This window comes from Pseudophryne corroboree (assembly GCF_028390025.1).
Source record: "Pseudophryne corroboree isolate aPseCor3 chromosome 3 unlocalized genomic scaffold, aPseCor3.hap2 SUPER_3_unloc_15, whole genome shotgun sequence".
NCBI classification, from domain to species: domain Eukaryota; kingdom Metazoa; phylum Chordata; class Amphibia; order Anura; family Myobatrachidae; genus Pseudophryne; species Pseudophryne corroboree.
Window position 1 is genome coordinate 2732798 of NW_026967503.1, and position 23924 is coordinate 2756721.

Sequence of the window (23924 nt, forward strand, 5' to 3'; positions counted from 1 at the left end):
GACACACGCTATGTCCGGGGATATGGAGAGAACCTCGTCCACGTGACCTATAGTAACCAATGAGGATGAAAGTATCAAGTAACCTGCCAAAAAAAAAAAAAAGGGAGGTGGCTCCCAAAGTAGATTCGCAGGTCTTAGATTGGTGCGAAAATCTACATTACTTTTGTTTTCAACATCAATAAATGATGTCACGGGGGGTGAGGCCTGACTGGAAAGGCAGCAGGAAGCAGGATAAAGGATCTTCTGCTTATATAGGTCCTTTCTGCCTTTTACAGCTGTCCTACGGGCTCTTTCAAGCCCTTTCTTGCCCCTCTGTGTGTTTTGAAACCCGGTGTGTAGGTTGCGGAGCCGGGGAGCCATTAATTTGGCTTTGGAGGTTGCGGCCTACACCCAGATCCGAAGCCGCGGACTGAAGTTGTGCAGTGATCCCACCGCGGACCGGACCTCAGCGAGGTAGCGCTGCTACTCACCGAGGGCTGTGTGCCCTGTCCACTCTTGTGCCTAACCATGCTGTTGGAGTCATGTGGAGAGGCTGACTGGAGATCAGCGGTGACCACTGCAGGAGACACTGAGCGGAGCTGCTCTCTTGGCATCTGATGCTGCGCATACTATGGGGATTGTTGGTCTCAGCAGGGAGGCGTCAGGTTAGTCAGCTCACCCGCCCGCAGCCTGCCTTCTCCTACTGTCCGGCCATTGAAGCCCTGAGTTGTGGCAGCGGGGAATACACAGAGCGCTTGCCTGTCATCACTCCAGCAGTGTTCCGGCATCTCCCCCTCTCCTCCTAACACATGGTGCTATGGGGGAATCTGGTGGAGCTGTGAATTATAGAGGACATACACATGGGGTTCCTGTGCAGCCAGATACATTACCCTGTGCCACTGCACCCAAGTACCCTCTCCTCTCCTGCCTTATTACTGACCTGGTTCACACGCCCAGTTTTTTCTGATTTGGGCTTCCCTGCCAGAAGTGGTCATCTTGAAAACTGGCAATTTAGCCACATGAAACCAGCCGCTTCCCTGGGAGCTACAGACACTGCCAGCCCATGATCAGTGCCCTGAACTACAGCATCAGTGATTTCTGGCAGGGACTTCTGCCGCTGCGGCCCTACCTGGGCAGTAAGTGGTCGCCTGAACTGCTTTTATTATTATTATTATTGCCTGGCCTCCACTCCTGCTCTGTCGACTCCCTCTGGTGGCAGACTGTGCTGACTACATCCTCCATACTGTTTGACTGCTGCTGGGTTTTTTTTCCCTCCTGCTCCCCTCAATCCCCACAAGATCCAATTAGAGCTCTTGGGGCATCAGTATAGCTATGACGTAACAGTCCATGTGTCCAGGACAGTAGCAGGCCCCAGTTGCTGGCTCCTATAAATTACTTTACCGCTCAAGGATGGCATCTTCTTGCTATTACCCATAAACAACTGACCTCACGATGTTTCTGTAACCGATGGCCACTGGGGGTCTATGCTCACTGATGTCTCCCTATTTCCACACTTCAATACTTAGGCTATGTTGCTACTGGCCTCCTGAGCTTGGAGGACATTCAGAGTTGTTCGTTCGCAAGGCGATTTTAGCAGAGTTGCTCACGCTAAGCCACCGCCTACTGGGAGTGTATCTTAGCATCTTAAAATTGCGAACGATGTTTGATTGCGATTACACACCTCTTAGCAGTTTCCGAGTAGCTCCAGACTTACTCGGCATCTGCGATCAGTTCAGTGCTTGTCGTTCCTGGTTTGACGTCATAAACACACCCAGCGTTCGCCCAGACAGACACTCCCCCGTTTCTCCAGCCACTCCTGCGTTTTTTCTGGAAACGGTAGCGTTTTTTCCCACACGCCCATAAAACGGCCTGTTTCCCCCCAGAAACACCCACTTCCTGTCAATCACACTACGATCGCTGGAGTGATGAAAAAGCCGTGAGTAAAAATACTACCTTCATAGCAAATTTACTTGGCGCAGTCGCAGTGTGGACATTGCGCATGCGCACTAAGCGGAAAATCGCTGCGATGCGATGAAATTTACAGAGCGAACGACTCGGAATGAGGGCCCTTGTTCTCTAATCTCCGTAACTTTATGCTCAAGAATTGTCAGAACTGGAAAATAATCTTATAAGAAAGCTAAACCTCGTCCTCAAAGTTTTCATCCACGAGTTCCTTCCTTCTAATCTCTCCCACCTCTTGAGGTTCCTGCTGCTGAATCCGCTCTTCGTCAGTTCACTAAGATTTGGAGACAAATCCATAAGGTGCTACTTAAGACTTCCCAGAAATGAAAGACCTACGCTGATCGGAAAAATAGGGCCTTTTGTACTAAACATAGGGCCTCTTGTACTAAATCATTTTCGGGCAGCTTTCCCTTAACCTCCCAGGGTTAAAGCTGCTCAAAATGAGGAATTCGAGGTTCATAAGTTTCTTGACTTCCGCAAGAGGTATGGTCGTCTCCAGTATCTCATAGATTGGAGAGGATATGGTCCGGAGGAAATATCTTGGGTGGCTGCAGAGGATGTTCATGCTCCAAGACTGAGTTGTGCCTTTCATGCCAAGAATCCCACTAAGCAGCGTGGGTGTACGGAGACCACCCTAAAAAGGGGGGTACTGTCAGCATCCGGAGTCTTACCACCGGTTCTGGTCCCTGGGGCCTTCCTCTTAGCTGGCTGGTGTCGCTGCGATGGATAGGAGCTACAGCAGCAATATCTTCCGGTGCGGCTTCCGGGTGTCTGGAGGCCGGGGTCCAGGTCCTGGGGAGCGGAGCATGGCAGCCGGAGGTGTCTGTTTCCAAGTGTCCTGTTGCTGGAGTGCGGCGTCTGGGAGGCTGAGGCCAGAGGTAGTGGCTGTGTGCTGGTTCCACATGTGTCCTCTGTGCAGGGAGCCACCATGTTGGAGATCATTCCAAGACGATAGGTATCCCAGTTCGCGTCCAGCCAATCAGGTACAGGCTTCCCTTATAAAAAGGGGTTGATGCTTAGCTATGTTGCCAGTACTTCAAGTTACTTGCTGCTGTAAGGCGCCCTGCGCTCTGTACTCCCAGGTTAACCCCTGGTATCCTGGTTCTGTTGTGTCCGCCTGGTGGTCAGTTCTGTTATTGCAGTCCTTTGCTCCCAGTCCACCTGCTCTTATGGTTTAACCCCTGGTATCCTGCTATCTGGCAGAGGGTCTTTGTTTGCTGATGGTGCTCACAGCGATCCTCTCTTCAGCATCGTTTACAAATCACAAGTCATCTCTTCATTCAGTATTCTTCAGCATCGTTTACAAGTCATGAACCTTTCGTCTTTCAGAATTCACTCAGACTTCTCTCCTAGTCGTTGTGTATGATTGAGGTCTCATTAAAACTGAATTCCTCTTTCTTCAGTGTATCATTCTTGGTCATTGCCCTCATTGCCTACCACTCTACATCTTCGGGCCTAATTCTTCAATCCATGAGTAAGAACTACATTCAGCCACCTCATTTCCTTCCTTTGCTCCCTCAGTCAATTATCAGTCATCAGATCCCCAACTCAAGCCAAGCGTGACATGGAAGAAGGGGAATTCCTGGTTTCTCTGGCTATTAAGGATGCATATCTTCACATCCCAATATGCCCGCCTCTTCAGACTTACCTCAGGTTTGCACTGCAGGACAGTCACTACCAGGTCCAGGCCTTGCGTTTCGGTCTGTCAATGGCACTGAGGGTGTTATCAGGGGTGATGGCAGAGATGTTGCTACAACTCCGCAAGCAGGAAGTGAAAATCATTCCATACTTGGACGATCTCCTCATAATGGCTATATTCAGAGTACAGTTGATGGAAAAGATCAGCCTTCAAACACGACTACTCACGGATCATGGGTGGATTCTCAATCTGCAGAAATCCCACCTAGGACCTACGCAGAGGCTTCAGTTCCTGGTAATGATATTGGACACGGTGTCTCAGAAGGTGTTCCTTCCTATGGACGAGGCAAAGATAATTCAGACAATGGTATGTTCCGTTTTGAAGCTGAACAAAATCTCGGTATATCTTTGCATAAGCTTACTGGTAAAGATAATGCCCTCCTACAACGCATTTCGGTAAGGAAGATTAAATGCATGACCATTCCAGCTGGATCTGCTGGACAAATGGTCTGGGTCACATCTGCACATACGCCAGATGATATGCCTTTCACCAAACGCCAGGATTTCCCTCTTATGGTGGTTGCTGGTCTCCCTCCTGGAGGGTCGACACTTCAGAATTCAGGATTGGATTCTGTTGACAATAGATGCAAGCCTCCATGGTTGGGGTGCAGTGACCCTAGGGGCTCAGTTCCAATGAAGGTGGTCTGACCAAGAGGCTTCCCTTCCGATAAAAGTTTTGGAACTCAGGGCGATTTACAATGCCCTTCTGCTGACCTCTTTTATATCCTTCAGTATCAGGCCATACAGGTATGGTTAGAAAATGCACCAACTGTAGCATACATAAACCAACAAGGAGGTCCAAACAGCAGAACTGCAATGAGGGATGTGTCACAGATACTCCTCTGGGTGGAGCGGAATCCCAAGGCCATTTCCGCCATATTAATTCTGGGAGTAGACAATTGGGGAGCAGGCTTCCTCAGTAGACACGATCTGCACCTGGGGGAATGGGGCCTCTACCCGTAAGTGTTTCAGCAGATATTTCATCGGTGTGGCTACCCACAAATCAACTTGTTGGTTTCTCAGCTTGCCAAGAAGCTTCTGCGTTACTGTTCTGGGACGAGGGATCCACAGGCCGCAGCAGTGGACGCTCTGGCGACACCGTGGATTTACCGGTTGGTGTACTTGTTCCCTCCAGTTCCTAGAATTCCAAGAGTTCTCAAAGGACTTAAGGGTACAGGGTTCAGGCAATTCTGATTGCCCCAGACTGGCCCCGCAGGGCCTGGTATGTAGACATTCAATCCTTATTACTCATAGGCCCCTGGCCTCTGCCAATTCAGGATGATCGTCTTATACAAGGGCCGTTCATCTATCCAGACTTACCACGGTTACGTTTGATGCAATGGAAGTATATTGGGAGGATTTTTGCCAGGAAAGAGATTCCGGGCAAGGTTATCTCTACTATGCTCCAAGCCGGCCAGATGGTCGCATCGAAACATTACCATCGCATATGAAAGAAATGTGTCTCTTGGTGTGAGGGTCAACAGTATTCTGCTGTGGATTTTCATCTGGGACATTTCTTGCACTTCCTGCAGGCTGTTGTGGATGTGGGCCTACGTTTAGGCTCCATAAAAGTTCAAATCTCAGCCTCGTCTTTTTTTCTTCCAGGAATGTAGATTATAGTGGTACTATATAAATTGAAGGTAGTGTCACTTCCAGGCAAATGCTGCAATTTAGTGTAGTGACCCCGGTCCAGCTGTCAGGACACTTATTTATATTAAACCTTATTGAAGGCAGAAGGCAAAGCATGTGATGGCCACGCACCAGGATCCAAAATGGCAGCCGCCTCACTTCCCAATATCACCGCCGGGCTCCGGTGACTGTGGGCAGCCCATTCTGTCCCCAGCAGTAGCGGGAGCTATGCAACTGTGTTATCTGGAGAGCAAGTACTCCCGTCTGAGCCAAAACCGCCTTCAAGTCAGGTATCCGGAGCGTGCAGGAAAGACTGGGCGCACATAGCCCCAGAATACAGCCCATGGCTTCATAGGCGTCACTAGGCTGCGGCAGTGAACGGTGCCCGGAGTGAGCGGAGCGAGCCGCTATAGGGCAGTAGGAGTGGGGGACTTAATAGATTGGGGAATAAGGAAAAAAATACCCAGGGGAATTCGGGCGCTATGAGGCGAGGTGCTTGGCTAAGCAGCAGCCAGTATTTAGGGGAGTCACTGCCTATATGGTAACAATAGAAAAGAAAAGGAGGCTGCGCTATGAGAGGAAAGAACAATACCATTCACTAAGTGTGTACATTGTAAAACAATTTATTAAAAAATAATAACTCTTTAAAAAGCAGTATTTTGTGCAAAATAAGCCAATTGTAAGCAAGGAATGATTTAGCCAATTATATAAGATGGATGAAGTTTACCCCAGGAGATGATTCAGGACTGATGTTTTGTATTCTCTAGGATCCGTTCCACATTTTGCCCATAGATGATATGTCCAGTTACAGAAGCGTCTACTATAGGTGGGTTTTCCCACTTCTTCCTATTCTCTTCAGGGAAAGGGAAAGCAATGAGAATTCTTTTAGGGATCTGGAATTTTTTCTCTAGGTTTTCCCAAGATTTTTCAAACAAGGAGTTTTAGCTCCTTAGAAGTAGGGAAGGTAAGCGAGGACTTCTTATTTACTGTAATATAAGATTCCTCTACTTGTTCTGGAACCTTCTCAGAAATATGCAAGACATCCCTAATAGCTTCAATCATTAGCTGCACCCCTTTAGCAAGGGATGCATCCCCCCCACCCCCCTGCATATCCCCATCACAGTCCCCTGTATCAGTCGGTATCAGTGTCAGCTTGCATTATCTGGGCAAGTGTACATTTTTGGGGGTATGTAGGTGGGGTTTTAGATGAAGTAGTGGGAGCTGAATACTTCATACCCACTACAGATTGTCTCAAAAACTGCGTCTCTTTCTCAGTATGTGACATCCTTGTTCAAATCTGGGATATCATTCCCCTTAAAGAATCCACCCATGGGGGTTTGGATTCAGAAGGCTGAGACAGCACATTGCAGTCCTGAGTACATGGAATAGACTCCTCAGGAGAAGATACACACTCTGCAGCACAGGACACAGAGTCCTTAGACATGGTAATGTGGATATACACACATACACACACACACACATAATGTCAGACACAGTTTCCCCCAGAGTACCTTCAGAGAGTCACAGAGTATAAGGAGCCAGCCACACAGCGCCCCTGTAGACAGTTATTATGATAAAAGCCCGGCGCTGACTAACCTTAATAGGGAGGGCAGCGCTCCCTGTCAGTGTCCTAGTTCCTATAATCTGCAGGGAGAAAATGGCGCTGGTGAGTGCTGGATCCACTCTGAGAGGAAGCCCCGCCCCTTGTAATGGCGCCCGGCTTCCTGCACTAATTATTTATACTGGCCTGAGGATTTTAGTGATAACAGGGAGATTAGCCTCTGTTAGCTGCGTGACCAGTGTAGGGTTTATCCGTGCTGGCTCAGGACGTCCCTCAAAGCGCCTACACTGTGTGTTGCTGAGCCTTCCTGGAGCGCAGCCTGTCAGAGCTGCGCTTCCACCCTTGCGCCGGCAACCTGCTAACCGGGATGCTGGCGCTGTACTCACCACTTTCTTCTGGCTTTGTTAGGGGTTGGCGGCCGTGCTGCGGTAGAGAGCAGTTGCCTCGTGGACTTGCGATCAGCAACCTCAGGAGCTCAGTGCCCTGTCAGCGGAGTAGAGAACCATTAACTCTTCAGTAGTGATGAGCGGGTTTGGTTTCTCGGAATCTGAACCCCCCCGAACTTCACCCATTTTACACAGTTCCGACGCAGACTCGGATCCTCCCTCCTTCCTCGGTTAACCCGAGCACGCCCGAACGCCATCATCCCACTGTCGGATTCTCGCGAGAATCATGTTCTATATAAGGAGCCACGCGTTGCCGCTATTTTCACTCGTGCATTGGAGATGATAGGGAGAGGACGTGCAGCATTCTCTCAGTTTATGTGTTCAGTGTGCTGCAAATATCTTTGCTCAATATGCTGCAAATATCTGTGCTCAGTGTGCTGCAAATATCTACGTTCTCTGCATGAAAAACGCTCCATATCTGTGCTGCATTGTAGTATATGAGGACAGTGCAGAATTTTGCTGACCAGTGACCACCAGTATTATATAGCAGTACGGTACAGTAGGCCACTGCTCTACCTACCTGTGTGTCGTCACTGTATACTTTCCAACCATACCTGTGGTGCATTTTAGTTGTGCGCAGTATATATAGTAGGAGGACAGTGCAGGATTTTGCTGACCACCAGTATATAATATATAGCAGTACGGTACAGTAGTCCACTGCTCTACCTACCTCTGTGTCGTCAAGTATACTATCCATCCATACCTGTGGTGCATTTTAGTTGTGCGCAGTATATATAGTAGGAGGACAGTGCAAAATTTTGCTGACCACCAGTATATAATATATAGCAGTACGGTACAGTAGTCCATTGCTCTACCTCTGTGTTGTCAAGCATACTACAAAAGTTCAGTAAAATGACCCAAAAATCTAAATTAAAAGCATCTGATGAGAAGCGTAAACTTGCCAATATGCCATTTACGACACGGATTGGCAAGGAACAGCTGAGACCCTGGCCTATGTTCATGGCTAGTGGTTCAGATTCACATGAGGATGGAAGCACTCATCCTCTCGCTAGAAAACTGCAGTGCCACTCCTAGGTGGGCCACGTGTTTGTGTTGGCCACTTGGGTCGCTTAGCTTAGCCATCCAGCGACCTTGGTGCACCTCTTTTTTTTAATTTGCATCATGTGCTGTTTGGGGACTATTTTTTAAATCGGCCATCCTGTCTGACACTGCAGTGCCACTCCTAGATGGGCCAGGTGTTTATGTCGGCCACTTGGGTCACTTAGCTTGGTCATCCAGCAACCTTGGTGCAAATTTTAGGACTAAAAATAATAATATTGTGAGGTGTTTAGAATAGACTGGAAATGAGTGGAAATTATGGTTATTGAGGTTAATAATACTATGGGATCAAAATGACCCCCAAATTCTATGATTGAAGCTGTTTTTGAGGGTTTTTTGTAAAAAAAACAAAAAACAATCCAAAACACACCCGAATCTGACAAAACATTTTCAGGGAGGTTTTGACAAAATGCGTCCGAATCCAAAACACGCCCGCGGAACCGAAACCAAGACACAAAACCCAAAAAATTTCCGGTACACATCACTACTCTTCAGGAAGTTGGTTTCTACCCCCCCCCCTCCGCCTAAGTCCCACGAAGCAGGGAGGCTGTTGCCAGCAGCCTTCCTGTAACCTATCTCTAGAAAATAAAAAGCTAAGAAAACTCCTAGGAGCTCCCCTAGCTGTGACCGGCTCCTCCGGGCACATTTTCTAAACGGAGTCTGGTAGGAGGGGCATAGAGAGAGGAGCCAGCCCACACTATTAAACTTTTAAAGTGCCAGTGGCTCCCAAAGGACCCATCTATACCCCATGGTACTAAATGGACTCAAGTGTCCTCTAGTACATAAGAGAAAGTAGAGTATAACCTTGCAGATGATGATGATGATTACATGGTATTATATGGTATATTGCATGTAAAGTACCTTGTTCCACACCTACTCTGCTGTAGCAATACAACTTATATAAGGGTGAGTAACACATGTACAGGCTTACCAGGGTATGAGCACACACATAAAGGAATGCTACCTTACCAATGCTTCCAGGAGTAACGTTAGGAGACATTTCTCTGATCCATCAGCTCATATGACTGATGTTATTGTTCAGCTAGACTCTCCAATTCATACGATATGTTCCCCATTCATTGTTTTACATTGGTGCTGACATAGGACTTGGCGAGTGACTACATCTCCATTTATACTTCATGGTTAGTTACCAGTACAAGAGAGAGATATATCTAAGTCTTGTTATAATATTACATTTGTTATTGTGAGTGTTCTCAGGAGGGTGGACACAATGATAGTCTGAGACACAATATTATAAAGCCTTCATTAAAAGTTATGTTTTATTATACACACACATTTACAATTAAGTGTCCCAGAGAGTCGTCTTCTCCTATTGTTTACAAGATTAATATTGTTACAGAAAATGTCACATTTCCGTAATGTATTTTATTTCCAGCAGATGGACACACAAGCAGGAATATCTCAGAAGAACATCTAATGTTATCCCCGGATTGTGACATAAAAGATAATGACAGTAGACAGGATTCTCCAGGAGATAATCCCATTACCCCAATTATACATCCAGCTCTATCAGCTGGTCCCTCTGATCCTGGGAAATGTTCTCCTGATCACTCTGATATTGGTGCATCTGTTACAGCTCTGAGAGTAGATACAGTGTTTCCGTGTTCTATAGATGCCAAATGTTTTACAAAGAACACAAATCCTATTAACCCACACACAGGTAATACAGGTGAGAGGCCACTGATATGTTCAGAGTGTGGGAAATGTTTTACAAAGAAATCACAACTTGTTATACATCAGAGAAGTCACACAGGTGAGAAGCCATTTCCATGTTCTGAGTGTGCGAAATGTTTTACAAAGAAATCACATCTTGTTATACATCAGAGATGTCACACAGGTGAGAAGCCATTTCCATGTTCTGAGTGTGGGAAATGTTTTGCACTTAAATCATATCTTGTTAGACATCAGAGAAGACACACAGGTGAGAGGCCATTTTCTTGCTCTGAGTGCGGGAAAAGTTTTACCTGGAAATCCAATCTTGTTAGACATCAGAGAGAGCACACAGGTGAGAAGCCATTTCCATGTTCTGAGTGTGGGAAATGTTTTGCATGTAAATCAGATCTTGTTGTACATCACAGAAGTCACACAGGTGAAAAGCCATTTTCTTGCTCTGAGTGTGGGATATGTTTTGCATGTAAATCAGATCTTGTTGTACATCACAGAAGTCACACAGGTGAGAAGCCATTTTCTTGCTCTGAGTGCGGGAAATGTTTTACACACAAATCACGACTTGTTACCCATCAGCAAAGTCACACAGGTGAGAGGCATTTCCATGTTCTGAGTGTGGGAAAAGTTTTGCACACAAATCACATCTTGTTAGACATCAGAGAACTCACACAGGTGAGAAGCCATTTTCTTGCTCTGAGTGCGGGAAATGTTTTACACAGAAATCAGTTCTTGTTATACATCACAGAAGTCACACAGGTGAGAAGCCATTTCTATACTCCGAGAAATAAATCATCTCTTGTTACACACAATAGACATCACTCAGGTGAGGAACCATTTTAATCCTCTGGAGTATACTTATCATTGCCATGCGTTGTTCTTCAAGGTTCTTATCCTATCTCCTATGCTTTTTGCAATATACATGCTACCACTGGGTGAAATAATCAGATGTCATGCCCTCATCTACCACTGCTATACAGATGACCTGTCTTTGCTCTAGGTACTGAGAACCCAGTACCAATCCTAAATGGTTGTCTAGCTGAGCTCCAGGTGTGGGTGATGTCAGTTGGCTGTGACTCAGTCCTGGTGAAACAGGTCCTTATGATAGAAGCTCACCAACAAAGGGCAGGGCTACAGTTCAGATTTGCAAACCAACCAGACTTACGCTTGGGGGTTCAGAGTTACAAAATGCTGATTATGTGCGGAATCTTGGTGTCCTGGATAGTAGAGTGACACTTAGACATCAGTATCTGCCACAATCAGATCCTCATCTGAGGAACATAGCCACAACACTTTATTCCCTCAGAAGATCTACCTACAGTCATACATGTACTTGTATCATCACACATAGACTACTGCAATTTACTCTACCTGGGTCTCCCAGCAAAAGAATTGCACCGCTTGTAGCTTGTACAGAATGCAGCAGCCAGGGTTTTACCTAACCAGCCCATTCCTGCCACATAACACCCATTCTCTGCTCCCTTCACCGGCTGCCTGTAAGATGGTGACTCTATTACATAATGGTCTATCCCAACCCTACATGACCAGGGTCCAAGGTACCAGAAGCATCTTCTGCCTCGTTACTGCCCTGCTTGCTGCCGTCTGCAGATGAAGAACTGTCACCAGCAGTACCAAGCATCCCCAAGAAGTTATTAGATGTCAGAGGTGGAGACAGGTTGGTGGCACTAGTGCTGTAGCGGGGGCTGCCGGAAAGGCACTGTCTGTGGGTAATATTGTCCCCAAGCAGCACTAAGGTGTCAGAGGGGAGACAGGGCAGTGGCAGTAGTGGGGGGATATGGGGCGGTGACAGTAGTGGGGGGATACAGGGTGGGTGGCGGTAGTTGGGGGGAGGTGGGGCAGGTGGCAGTAGTGGGGGGAGATGGGGTGGTGGCAGTAGTGGGGGGAGACGGGGTGGGTGGCAGTTGGGGGAGATGGGGCGGTGACAGTAGTGGGGTGGGTGACAGTAGTGGGGGAGACAGGGTGGTGGCAGTAGTGGGGGAGACAGGGCGGATGGCCGCAGTGCAGTACCTGGGGCTGCTGGTGGCAGTAAAAAGGTGTATGGGTCCCGCACAGAACCAGTTGATAATTAGACTTAATAAATATTCTTCCTTATTTCTAATTAATCCCTTGTATGTGTTACGGTTATTTGCTGTGTCAGCCTTTATGTGTGTTCTGTGTAATAATCCTGAAAGTAGTGCTGCTACCGATCTCATATCATTTGTAGTAACTTGGAAAAGATGAGATATGAGATGCACTCTGGAAGCTTATAGGGGGTTAATCAGAGATGAACGCAGATGTGACATCACGCAGCCCCCCAGAAAATGGTCCCGGCCCGCCTGCGTTCACACCTCAGGGATGCGGCCACAATGTGTGTGTCTGCGTGGCCGCTGCGCATGTGCATTTTGCCACCACCAGCAAACTGTGCTGCGGGCCACTATTGCGGCTTGGTCTGAATGACCCCCATAGACCTTTGGCTCTCCTGATATGTATCTGTTTTACTTACCTGCAATGCTATAATGTGACTTAAAGGATATTTTATCCATGTTGTGCAGAGTAAAGTATTTTTTAAGTTTAAAATATAGAGAAAAATCTGTGTATTACAGATATGAAATAAAGTTGTTTAAAAACAAAATATTTCGGTTGAGTCTTTTTATGTGTCTGTGTATTATCTTATTGCCAGATAATTGTCGCTATGGTGACAGAAACAATTTTATGTTAATGTGTCACTTGTATTGTTACTTTTGTGTCCAGCGAGTTGGCTCAGAAATGTTATCCTTTTCCTCGCAGCCCCAGTTGCTGGAGAAAATGAAGGAGGAGCTGTTGACGGGTCACGTTCCGCTTGAGTTGACAATTTTCTCACCAGCAGGTCTTTCCACCTCTGCAGACTTGTGTCTGGAAAGAGAGATGCAACGTAGGCTTTAAGCCTAGGATTGAGCATGTTGGCCAAAATGTAGTGCTCTGATTTCAATAGATTGACCACCCTTGAATCCTGGCAAAGCGAATGAAGGGCTCCATCCACAAGTATTTCCAGGAAGACGCTAAGTCTGAGGGACTATGCACAGGCCCAAATGATAATTGTTTTATGATCCTTCTATGAATGAACCAACCGATAGAGGGAATAATCCGAAAGTGTTAATACCAAAGATTAGCTAATCAGGTTGGAGGTGCGCCATTAAGCAAATTGCAATGACTGGTTAGGGGGTTTAGAAAAAACCGCTAGTGGGCTTATATCTAAAGAAGCCTTAATGTGTGTTTTTCTTTGTTTCATGAATAAATGAAAACATAACTTTTATTTTTATTTAAGATAGATTTTTCAATAGGCATGAAATAAGTACCAACCAAGTATATCATTGTAAAACCCTGTACCAGAGCAGAATCCCCAATCACGTGTGTTACCCATTCAGTACATATATAAATTGATAATTGACCACATCACAAAGATATACACATGGAATAAAACAATATTGTTGGTAATAAAAGGTGTTCTCCTGTGACTGAGCATATCATGTGTAACCCTGTAACAGAGCACAGTTCTCTAAGGCATGCATATTCAATTCTACACATTTGTATCACTTCTGTGACAATATTGTTATTGAGAAGGGATATTCCCTGTAACAAGGTATACAATATGAAACCCTGTCACAGAGCGAGGTATACATTATATTATCCCAAGGTTAGTGCATAGATAATATCCAGCTTTCTGCCTGTTTCATTCCAAAGGCCTGCTAAGTTGTCCCAACATGTATCTACACAATACTATTGCCAATCACTGAGTGACGCCTGATATAAATATAAATCAGTCAGATAACGAGTAGTAACCAGTGACTAGTAATGACGTCTGTATGCAATGAGTCCACAAATCAGGAGAACCACCTTTCTGTATCTCCAGCACCCGCTACAGAAATATAACATCTGAAGAATGAATGAGGTTGGGGAGAGAGTAGCAGCCTGTAATAATGATAATATATACTGTTATATAAACAGTGCTATAACCATTCTTCTGATAGAGATCCTTCCTCTGATAGATATAAAGAAGCTCTGGTGTATATAGGCTGAATCCCCCTTCTACTTTTATCCCATGTGCTGTGGGGCAGTGACTGGGAACCATGAGAGCAGGGAAAGCACCAGCACCAGAGCAGAAGGAAAGATAAAGTGCAGCAGCTTCTGCTGTCCCCGGGATCAGTCACTCCCTCCCCTGTTGCGGGTACACATTGCAGAGGAGGTGAGCGGTGTCCCGGGAATGAGAGAGCCGCTCTAAGTACCTGCCCGAAATGGAGGCTGCGGTGTCAATGCCGCTGGGAATTCTGTAGCACTGTGCAGAGAGCGGTGTCAGTACCGCTAGGAGACCTGTAACGCTGCGCTGGGAGCCGCTCGAGAGCCCAGATGCCGGGTCAGGTTTGAAAGCCACACACCCGGAGACAGTGTACGTCTGAGCTTCCGATGACGTACGTTTCATGTTTGCTTGATCACATCAGTGCCTGGGTTTTACAATGATATACTTGTTATAGGAAAACATTTCCTCTCAATACCAATATTATTACATATGTGCTGAATTGTACATATATGTTTCTTTGTGCCTGTGAGAATGATCCCACTGTTATACATTATAGGGAGTAACACTGTCTTATTGTGTGATAAGCTACAGGTAGTAACAAAGTGGTCATTGTAACACATAGTGGTTACCAGAAAAGGCCACTTAGGTTGTATGCAGTAGTAACACTCTGCAGGGAGCACTTAGGTTGTATGCAGTAGTAACGCTCTGCAGGGAGCACTTAGGTTGTATGCAGTAGTAACACTCTGCAGGGAGCACTTAGGTTGTATGCAGTAGTAACGCTCTGCAGGGAGCACTTAGGTTGTATGCAGTAGTAACACTCTGCAGGGAGCACTTAGGTTGTATGCAGTAGTAACGCTCTGCAGGGAGCACTTAGGTTGTATGCAGTAGTGACGTTCTGCAGGGAGCACTTAGGTTGTATGCAGTAGTGACGCTTTGCAGGGAGCAGTTAGGTTGTATGCAGTAGTAATGTTCTGCAGGGAGCACTTAGGTTGTATGCAGTAGTAACGCTCTGCAGGGAGCACTTAGGTTGTATGCAGTAGTAACACTCTGCAGGGAGCACTTTGGTTGTATGCAGTAGTAATGCTCTGCAGGGAGCACTTAGGTTGTATGCAGTAGTAAAGCTCTGCAGGGAGCACTTAGGTTGTATGCAGTAGTAATGCTCTGCAGAGAGCACTTAGGTTGTATGCAGTAGTAACGCTCTGCAGGGAGCACTTAGGTTGTATGCAATAGTAATGCTCTGCAGGGAGCAGCTTTAAAAGAGTTTTTTTCTGAGATCACAATCCCCTTGTGAAAGGATCTCATAAATTTGATAAATAAAACCTGTGTTTAAATCCCTTTTATATTTCACTTGCTTATATCAATTATTGCTCTACCCATATACCCATATTACGGTGTGTAATAATGTGTAATGGGCATTACGGTGTGTAATAATGTGTAATGGGCATTACGGTGCGTAATAATGTGTAATGGTCATTACGGTGTGTAATAATGTGTAATGGGCATTACGGTGTGTAATAATGTGTAATGGTCATTACGGTGTGTAATATTGTGTAATGGGCATTAAAGCGTTTAATAATGTGTAATGGGCATTACAGTGTGTAATAATGTGTCATCGGCATTACGGTGTGTAATATTGTGTAATGGGCATTACGGCATTTAATAATGTGTCATGTGCATTACGGTGTGTAATAATGTGTAATGGGCATTACGGTGTGTAATAATGTGTAATGTGCATTATGGTGTGTAATAATGTGTAATGGGTATAATGGTGTATAATAATGTGTAATGGACATTACGGTGTGTAATATTGTGTAATGGGCATTACGGCGTTTAATAATGTGTCATGTGCATTACGCTGTGTAATAATGTGTAATGGGCATTACGGTGTGTAATAATGTGTCATGTGCATTATGGTGTGTAATGGGTATAATGGTGTGTAATAATGTGTAATGGGCATTACAGTGTGTAATAATGTGTAATGGGTATTACGCTGTGTAATAATGTGTAATGGGCATTACGGTGTGTAATAATGTGTAATGGGCATTATGGTGTGTAATAATGTGTAATGGGCATTACGCTGAGTAATAATGTGTCATGTGCATTACGGTGTGTAATAATGTGTAATGGGCATTACGGTGTGTAATAATGTGTAATGTGCATTATGGTGTGTAATAATGTGTAATGGGTATAATGGTGTGTAATAATGTGTAATGGACATTACGGTGTGTAATATTGTGTAATGGGCATTACGGCGTTTAATAATGTGTCATGTGCATTACGCTGCGTAATAATGTGCAATGGGCATTACGGTGTGTAATAATGTGTCATGTGCATTATGGTGTGTAATAATGTGTAATGGGTATAATGGTGTGTAATAATGTGTAATGGACATTACGGTGTGTAATAATGTGTAATGGGCATTACAGTGTGTAATAATGTGTAATGGGTATTACGCTGTGTAATAATGTGTAATGGGCATTACGGTGTGTAATAATGTGTAATGGGCATTATGGTGTGTAATAGTGTGTCATGGGCATTACGCTGAGTAATAATGTGTAATGGGCATTGCGGTGTGTAATAATGTGTAATGGGCATTATGGTGTGTAATAGTGTGTAATGGGCATTACGCTGAGTAATAATGTGTAATGGGCATTGCGGTGTGTAATAATGTGTAATGTGCATTACAGTGTGTAATAATGTGTATTGGGCATTACGTGTGTAATAATGTGTAATGAGCATTACGGTGTGTAATAATGTGAAATGGACATTATGGTGTGTAATAATGTGTCTTGTGTATTATGGTGTGTAATAATGTGTAATGGGAATTTCGGTGTGTAATAATGTGTAATGAGCATTATGGTGTGTAATAATGTGTAATGGGCATTATGGTGTGTAATAATGTTATGGGCATTACGGTGTGTAATAATGTGTAATGGGCATTACAGTGTGTAATAATGTGTAATGGGCATTATGGTGTGTAATAATGTGTAATGGGCATTATGGTGTGTAATAATGTGTAATGGGAATTATGGTGTGTAATAATGTGTAATGGGCATTACAGTGTGTAATAATGTTTAATGTGCATAACGGTGTGTAATAATGTGTAATGGTCATTACGGTGTGTAATAATGTGTAATGGGCATTACTGTGTGTAATAATGTTTAATGTGCATTACAGTGTGTAATAATGTGTATTGGGCATTACGTGTGTAATAATGTGTAATGAGCATTATGGTGTGTAATAATGTGTAATGGGCATTATGGTGTGTAGTAATGTGTCATGTGCATTATGGTGTGTAATAATGTGTAATGGGTATAATGGTGTGTAATAATGTGTTATGGGCATTACAGTGTGTAATAATGTGTAATGGGCATTACGGTGTGTAATGTGTATTGGGCATTATGGTGTGTAATAATGTGTAATGGGCATTACGGTGTGTAATAATGTGTTATGGGCATTACAGTGTGTAATAATGTGTAATGGGCATTATGGTGTGTAATAATGTGTAATGGGCATTACAGTGTGTAATAATGTGTAATGTGCATAACGGTGTGTAATAATGTGTAATGGGCATTACGGTGTGTAATAATGTGTATTGGGCATTACGTGTGTAATAATGTGTAATGGGCATTATGGTGTGTAATAATGTGTAATGGGGATTACAGTGTGTAATAATGTGTAATGGGCATTACAGTGTGTAATAATGTGTAATGGGCATTACAGTGTGTAATAATGTGCAATGGGCATTACGGTGTGTAATAATGTGTAATGTGCATAACGGTGTGTAATAATGTGTAATGGGCATTACAGTGTGTAATAATGTGTAATGGGCATTACAGTGTGTAATAATGTGTAATGGGCATTACAGTGTGTAATAATGTGCAATGGGCATTACGGTGTGTAATAATGTGTAATGTGCATAACGGTGTGTAATAATGTGTAATGGGCATTACGGTGTGTAATAATGTGTATTGGGCATTACGTGTGTAATAATGTGTAACGGTGCTGGATATGGGTTTCTATTTTCCGCTGGGAGCTCATAATTCAAGTTGCTGTTTGTGCATTACTATACAGGTTGTATGACACAGGTGTGTACATTACACTTGTACTTTGTAGTTAACTTGTGTATAATATTTTTCCCACAAATATGTCAGCAGAGAAAAACCGCAAATTCTTGTCTGGATTTATTGAATTGTATCACGAGAATGAGTGCCTGTGTCGTGTAATAAGTGTGGACTATGCCAACAGGACACAGAGGAATCGGGCATATGACCAGCTGATCAGATACAGTAGAGCCAGGAACATCTAAGTGTTTTTGTAGGATTACAAGAAGTACATGTATTCACAACGTTCAAGAGACGGGACGGATGAGGTCTACAAGCCAATGCTGTGGTATTATGAACTCATGAAAATCACTTTGGATCAAGAGACAAGGATAAGGTCACAGTGTAATCTGGATCCGGATTCTCCCACTCTTGTGGAAGAGGCAGGCCCGGCGACAGGGGGGGGGGGTCAAAGGGGACACCCGTATGGGGCCCCAAGGATCAGGGGGGCCCCGAGCATCAGGGGCACAAGAAATGTGTAGGCAGCGCCTAAGAAAGCTGTGGCTCCCATGCACTCCAGGACGCCCATACGTCAATTAACAGACAATTACTTCCCAATACAAACACCACCCCCGCCGCATACCCCATCACTTGGTCTGAGCTGTTCCCGTGCTGTGTTGCCAGCGTTGCGGCGTCACTACGCATGAACCCGCGCCAGCCCGTCCCTGCTGTTGCCGCTGACTCCGGGGAGCTGAGCGGCACAGCACTGCCAGGCACACTGACTGGGAATATCAGACAGCAGCCGACTGCAGCTTTACCAATGTGATGTCCCTACAGACAAGGTCAGTCCCTCCTGGGTCCTTGCAATCTCCCTCACCGTTGTGACAATCTGTGGGTCTGTGTCTATATATGTATGTTTGTGTCTGTGTAGTATATGGACATTTATGTGTGCTTATATATGTATGTTTGTATATGTATGTGTATGTATATGTGTGCGTGTGTATGTATATACTGTATATTTATATATATATATATATATACATTTATATTGAGGGGAAGAGTTGAGGGGGTAGGGGGCCCCAAGAGATATCAGTGTATGGGGCCCCAAGATTTCTGTTGCCGGCCCTGGGAAGAGGAGGCATCGGAGAGTCTGGATCTGGTAAGTACATCAACATTTGTATTGTATTGTACCCACACATTTTTACATGGAGTTCATTTTTCTTTTATATTGCTGGATATTACACCGGAGATGGAAGTGAAGCCTTCCATGAGTGAGACAACTGAAGTGGATGACCCAACCCCACAGCCATGACCCCCGAAACAGCGGAGGTCATCCGGAAACCCACTTCTGCCACGCCCAGCTCACAGCAGTTTTTTACTCTCACCGAGGAGGTTCTTAATAGGCCCCCGGACTTGGAGCAATCGTTTGGCAATTACATCGTGGTGGAAATGTGACTGATGAAGGATCAAAAGAAGATCTACAAGTGTCTGGTTCTTGATGCTACCTCATTCACAAATGACAAATCTCTTGTTGAGGTGCGTGAGATAACACTTGGTATAAGGTTGGTTTATTACCCTCCCTGCGCTATCGCCCCTCGGTGTCTAATGTTGTAGGTTTCTTGATAAAAGTAACATTTCTTGATACAAGTAAATTACTTAAACTGTTTGCTACTAGATGTCACATTTTATACATAAATTCCCGTTGTTCTTGCAGTCTGTTTTGAACATTGCATTGACTACGTAACAGAAGACTATATTATGTTCCTCCAATAAGTGTGAGTGGAATAAAATAGTCTCATCTTGTGCCTGTATTCTGTATAAATGTATTATTCCTATCAGAAAGGTGTTACCTGGGTGTTATATATATAGTTACTTGGATACTAGTGGGCTTAGAGAGAGTGTTTGATCCCAGGATGTAAATATATTTTCTTCTACGCTACTCCATGGCAGCCATTACTCTGGGATTTATCCCTACTCCTAGATTTTAGACAGGAAGTTTTTTCTATTTTAGGCTCCGCCCCCTCTGGGAATATAGGTCCGTCCGCCTCTGGCTTCCCCAGTCTTTTTCCTGTCTCCTTAGATAGTGACAGTGTAGTTGTTTGTTGTTTTTCAAATATGAGGCTTACCAGGATTTTTCCCGGCCTATTGCGCCTCTGTGAGCCGCGGCTGGAAGGGGTTTGGCACCCGGGACCCATGGAGGAGCATTATAATTACTGCCTGTGGCAGTACAAATGCTGGATGGAGCATATATAATTACTGCCTGTGGCAGAAAAAATATAGTGCTCATGCAAGAACTATAATTACTGCCTGTGGGAGTAGAAATAGTTGGCACCGCTATGTACCTATAATGCTGCAACCTGTATGAGCTCTGTGTCCCACTCCCGTTGCCGCTGGTGACCGCCGAGCGCCGGAGCCTGGAGGGCGGAAGTAGCGCTGAGCCTGGAGGGCAGCGCTGGACGCGGCGGGCGGAAGTACGCGGCCAAATACCGGAAGTGGCCGCGGATCGGTCTGCGCATGCGCCGCCCGGAGGCTGAGAGTCACAGGAGGATAAAAATGGCGCGGTCCACCGCTGAGAGTGAGAGAGATACAGAGGTACTATTCCCACATATAGGGGAATTAATACTAATTGGACTGAAGATTTTGGGCAGCATGGATAAAGAGATGTCTCCCTCCACGCCTACATGTGCCCAGGAATGGTAAGCAGTCTCATTTAGGGCACTTGTTATTTTATGTAGTTAGGGTGCTTAGTATATCATTTTCTTTGGTTGCAGTGTGTCTGATGTTCCTAGGAAAAGAACATGTAAAAAGAAGCATCATTTGGCTTGTTCTGGATGTAGGAAAAGTTTTTCTGGAGATAAACATAGCAAATTATGCGATGATTGTGAAGCATCCCAGGGCCAATCTAAGCAGATTCAGGATCTAATGGAATGGATGAAAAAGTCATTTGTAACAAAAGATGAATTAAAGGAGCTTTAGGGGGCTAAAAGATCCAGGTCGCAGACCAGTCTAGATGCTGCTGAGGATTCAGATAGTCTCGTTGTGTTGGATTATGCTGATAGTCCCTCGCCGGCAGAGTCTGAGGAAGCTCAGGAGCCAGATAGGTCATTTAATCTGGATATAGTGGATAGCTTACTAAAGCATATGTATAGAGCTTTAAATATTAAGGATGAAGCACAGGAGGATGATGCTCAGGATCCTTTATTTGAAGATAGGATTAAGAAAAGCCGATGTTTTCCGGTGCATAAAGTGTTGAAGGAGATTATGTCAGTGCAGTGGCAGACTGCGGTCTCAATTATATGAAAAGGTTGGAGCGTATGTTTCCGGTACAGGATGTAGAATTTACTAAATGGTGTGAATTGCCTAAAGTGGATGCTGCTGTGGCGGAAGTTGTCTCCAAATCCACCATCCTGTTAGAAGACGGTGCGGTGCTTAAGGATGCGATGGACAAGAAGGTTGAGAGTTCCTTGAAAAAAGTCCACAAAGCATCAGCAGTGACGCTGAAGGCTGGGGTAGCGATAGTGTCAACAACCAGAACCCTGAGGCTATGGGGGAACAACCTGCATCGTGATTTGGAGGATCAGGTATCTAGACATCACCTGCAGAAAGACCTGGCTGTGATGATGAAGGCGGTGGAGTATCTGTGTGAGGCCTCTCTTGAGGTAGTAGAATATGCAGCAAAATCATTAGCGGCAGGTGTTGCGGCTAGAAGGTCATTGTGGCTGCGTACCTAGACAGCAGATGTCCACTCTAAAAATAGATTGGTAGCTCTTCCTTATGAAGGATCTCGTCTCTTTGGAAGTAAGCTAGAGTCCATAATCAATGTAATGTCAGGCGGTAAATCCGCAAAGCTGCCGTTTGATAGGAAAACAAGGTTTAGGGCTTCTTCACCTAAACAGCAGTTTAAAGAGGCCAGGTCATACAGGCCAGGTAGGCAGTATGGTAGATACACTCCAACAACTACCAGGCAGTCCTTTCGTCAGTCTGGCAGAAGAGGAAATAAGAAATTTTGACTATATGATGCCCCAGAGTGCTGCGCCAGTAGGAGGCAGATTAATGAAATTTGCGGATCGATGGCAGGAGTCAACTCAAGAAGCCTGGGTATTAAAAGTAATCTCCCAGGGTTATCGCATAGAATTTATAAAGAAGCCGATAGGGCGGAATTTTGTGAAGTCAAAAACTTTAACGTCAAAAGAACAGATAATATCCTTTCAGGATATTATAGAAAACCTCATCAAAACACAGGCGGTTGTAAAGGTGCCGGTGGCAGAGGAGAGAAAAGGTTTTTATTCCAGGATGTTCCTGATTCAGAAACCATCAGGGGAGTTCAGGGCCATTCTGGATTTAAGAAGTTTGAACAAATTTCTTATAAAGAAAAGGTTTCACATGGAAACATTAAAGACCATATTATTAGGGATAAAGCAGGAAGACTTTATGGCCTCTATAGATCTGAAGGACGCCTACTTCCATGTGCCAATTCACAGGGACGACCAGAGGTTTCTAAGGTTTTACGTCCTTGGAAAACATCTTCAATTTACCTGCCTGCCGTTCGGCCTGTCTTCCTCACCGAGAGTCTTCACGAAAGTGCTTCTAGCTCTAGTGGCACATATGAGAGTGATGGGCATAGCATTATGGCCGTATCTGGACGACTTGCTGATCTGTGCAAGTACGAAAGCGACTCTAATAACAACTGTACAGAAGACTCTTCAGATTCTTCAAGCTCATGGTTGGCTAGTAAATTGGAAGAAGAGCAAGCTAGATCCAACACAAGGTCTGCAGTTCCTAGGTGTTTGGATAGATTCAAAGAAGTACACGGTGGCATTATCAGAAGACCGGTGCAAAAAGATTCAAGATCTTTCATCCCTGGTTCAGGTAGAGGACAGCATTTCACTCCGGCTGGGCCTGCGTCTTGTGGGGATGTTGTCTTCTACGATAGATGTAGTACCTTGGGCCAGGTGGAAAATGAGAACGTTCCAGTGGGACATAATCAGAGCGGTCCGTATAGGCAGAGACCTAGACCACAAGATAATCCTCACTCAAGGAGCAAAGAAGTCCCTGGATTGGTGGATGGACCAGAGTTTAAGGCAGAGGTCAGTGTCCTTAGCGCAACCCAAGTACGCTGTCTTAACAGATGCAAGTGCCACAGGTTGGGGAGGTCATCTGTTAAGTCACACATGCCAGGGGTCATGGTCCACCCAAGAAAAACTCATGTCTTCCAACAAACGAGAAATGAGGGCAGTGTGGAATTCGATATGTTGTTTTCAGATGTTGCTGGTGCAGTCTCATCTGAGAGTGTTCTCGGACAATGTGACAGTCGTGGCATATTTAAACCGACAAGGAGGCACCAGAAGTCGAGATCTATGGGTGGAAGTAGCGAAGATTTTGGATTGGGCAGTACAAAATCTAAAGTCCATAACAGACCTTCATGTGCCAGGAGAATCCAATTTAGTGGCAGATTACCTGAGCAGACACGAGGTGTTACCGGGAGAATGGGAGCTGAATCCTCAGGTATTCCACTTAATAACACAGAGGTTTGGGTACCCTCAGATAGACCTGATGGCTACATCCCAGAATACGAAGGTGGAACATTTCTTTTCAAGGTACCAGTCCCCAAATTCCAACGGGACAGATGCTCTCTCCCAGAGGTGGAACTTCAGTCTCAGTTATGTGTTCCCTCCACTGCCAATGATACCTCGAGTTCTACGGAAAATCAGAGAGGAGAAAGCGGTAGTTATAATAATTCTACCTCACTGGCCAAACAGAGTGTGGTTTCCCACAGTACTCAGAATGGCAATACAAGGTCCATTGAT

The 23924-nt window shown here is 45.0% G+C and overlaps 1 protein-coding gene and 1 pseudogene across 1 annotated transcript in view; one reads left to right on the top strand and one right to left on the bottom strand.

The window, feature by feature from the left end:
- The window catches only part of LOC134983462 (zinc finger protein 585A-like), a 151168-nt gene that overhangs the window by 72955 nt on the left and 54289 nt on the right, over positions 1-23924 (bottom strand). The gene's annotated exons all lie outside the window — the stretch shown is intronic.
- LOC134983423 (gastrula zinc finger protein XlCGF17.1-like) lies at positions 3506-10880 on the top strand (annotated as a pseudogene).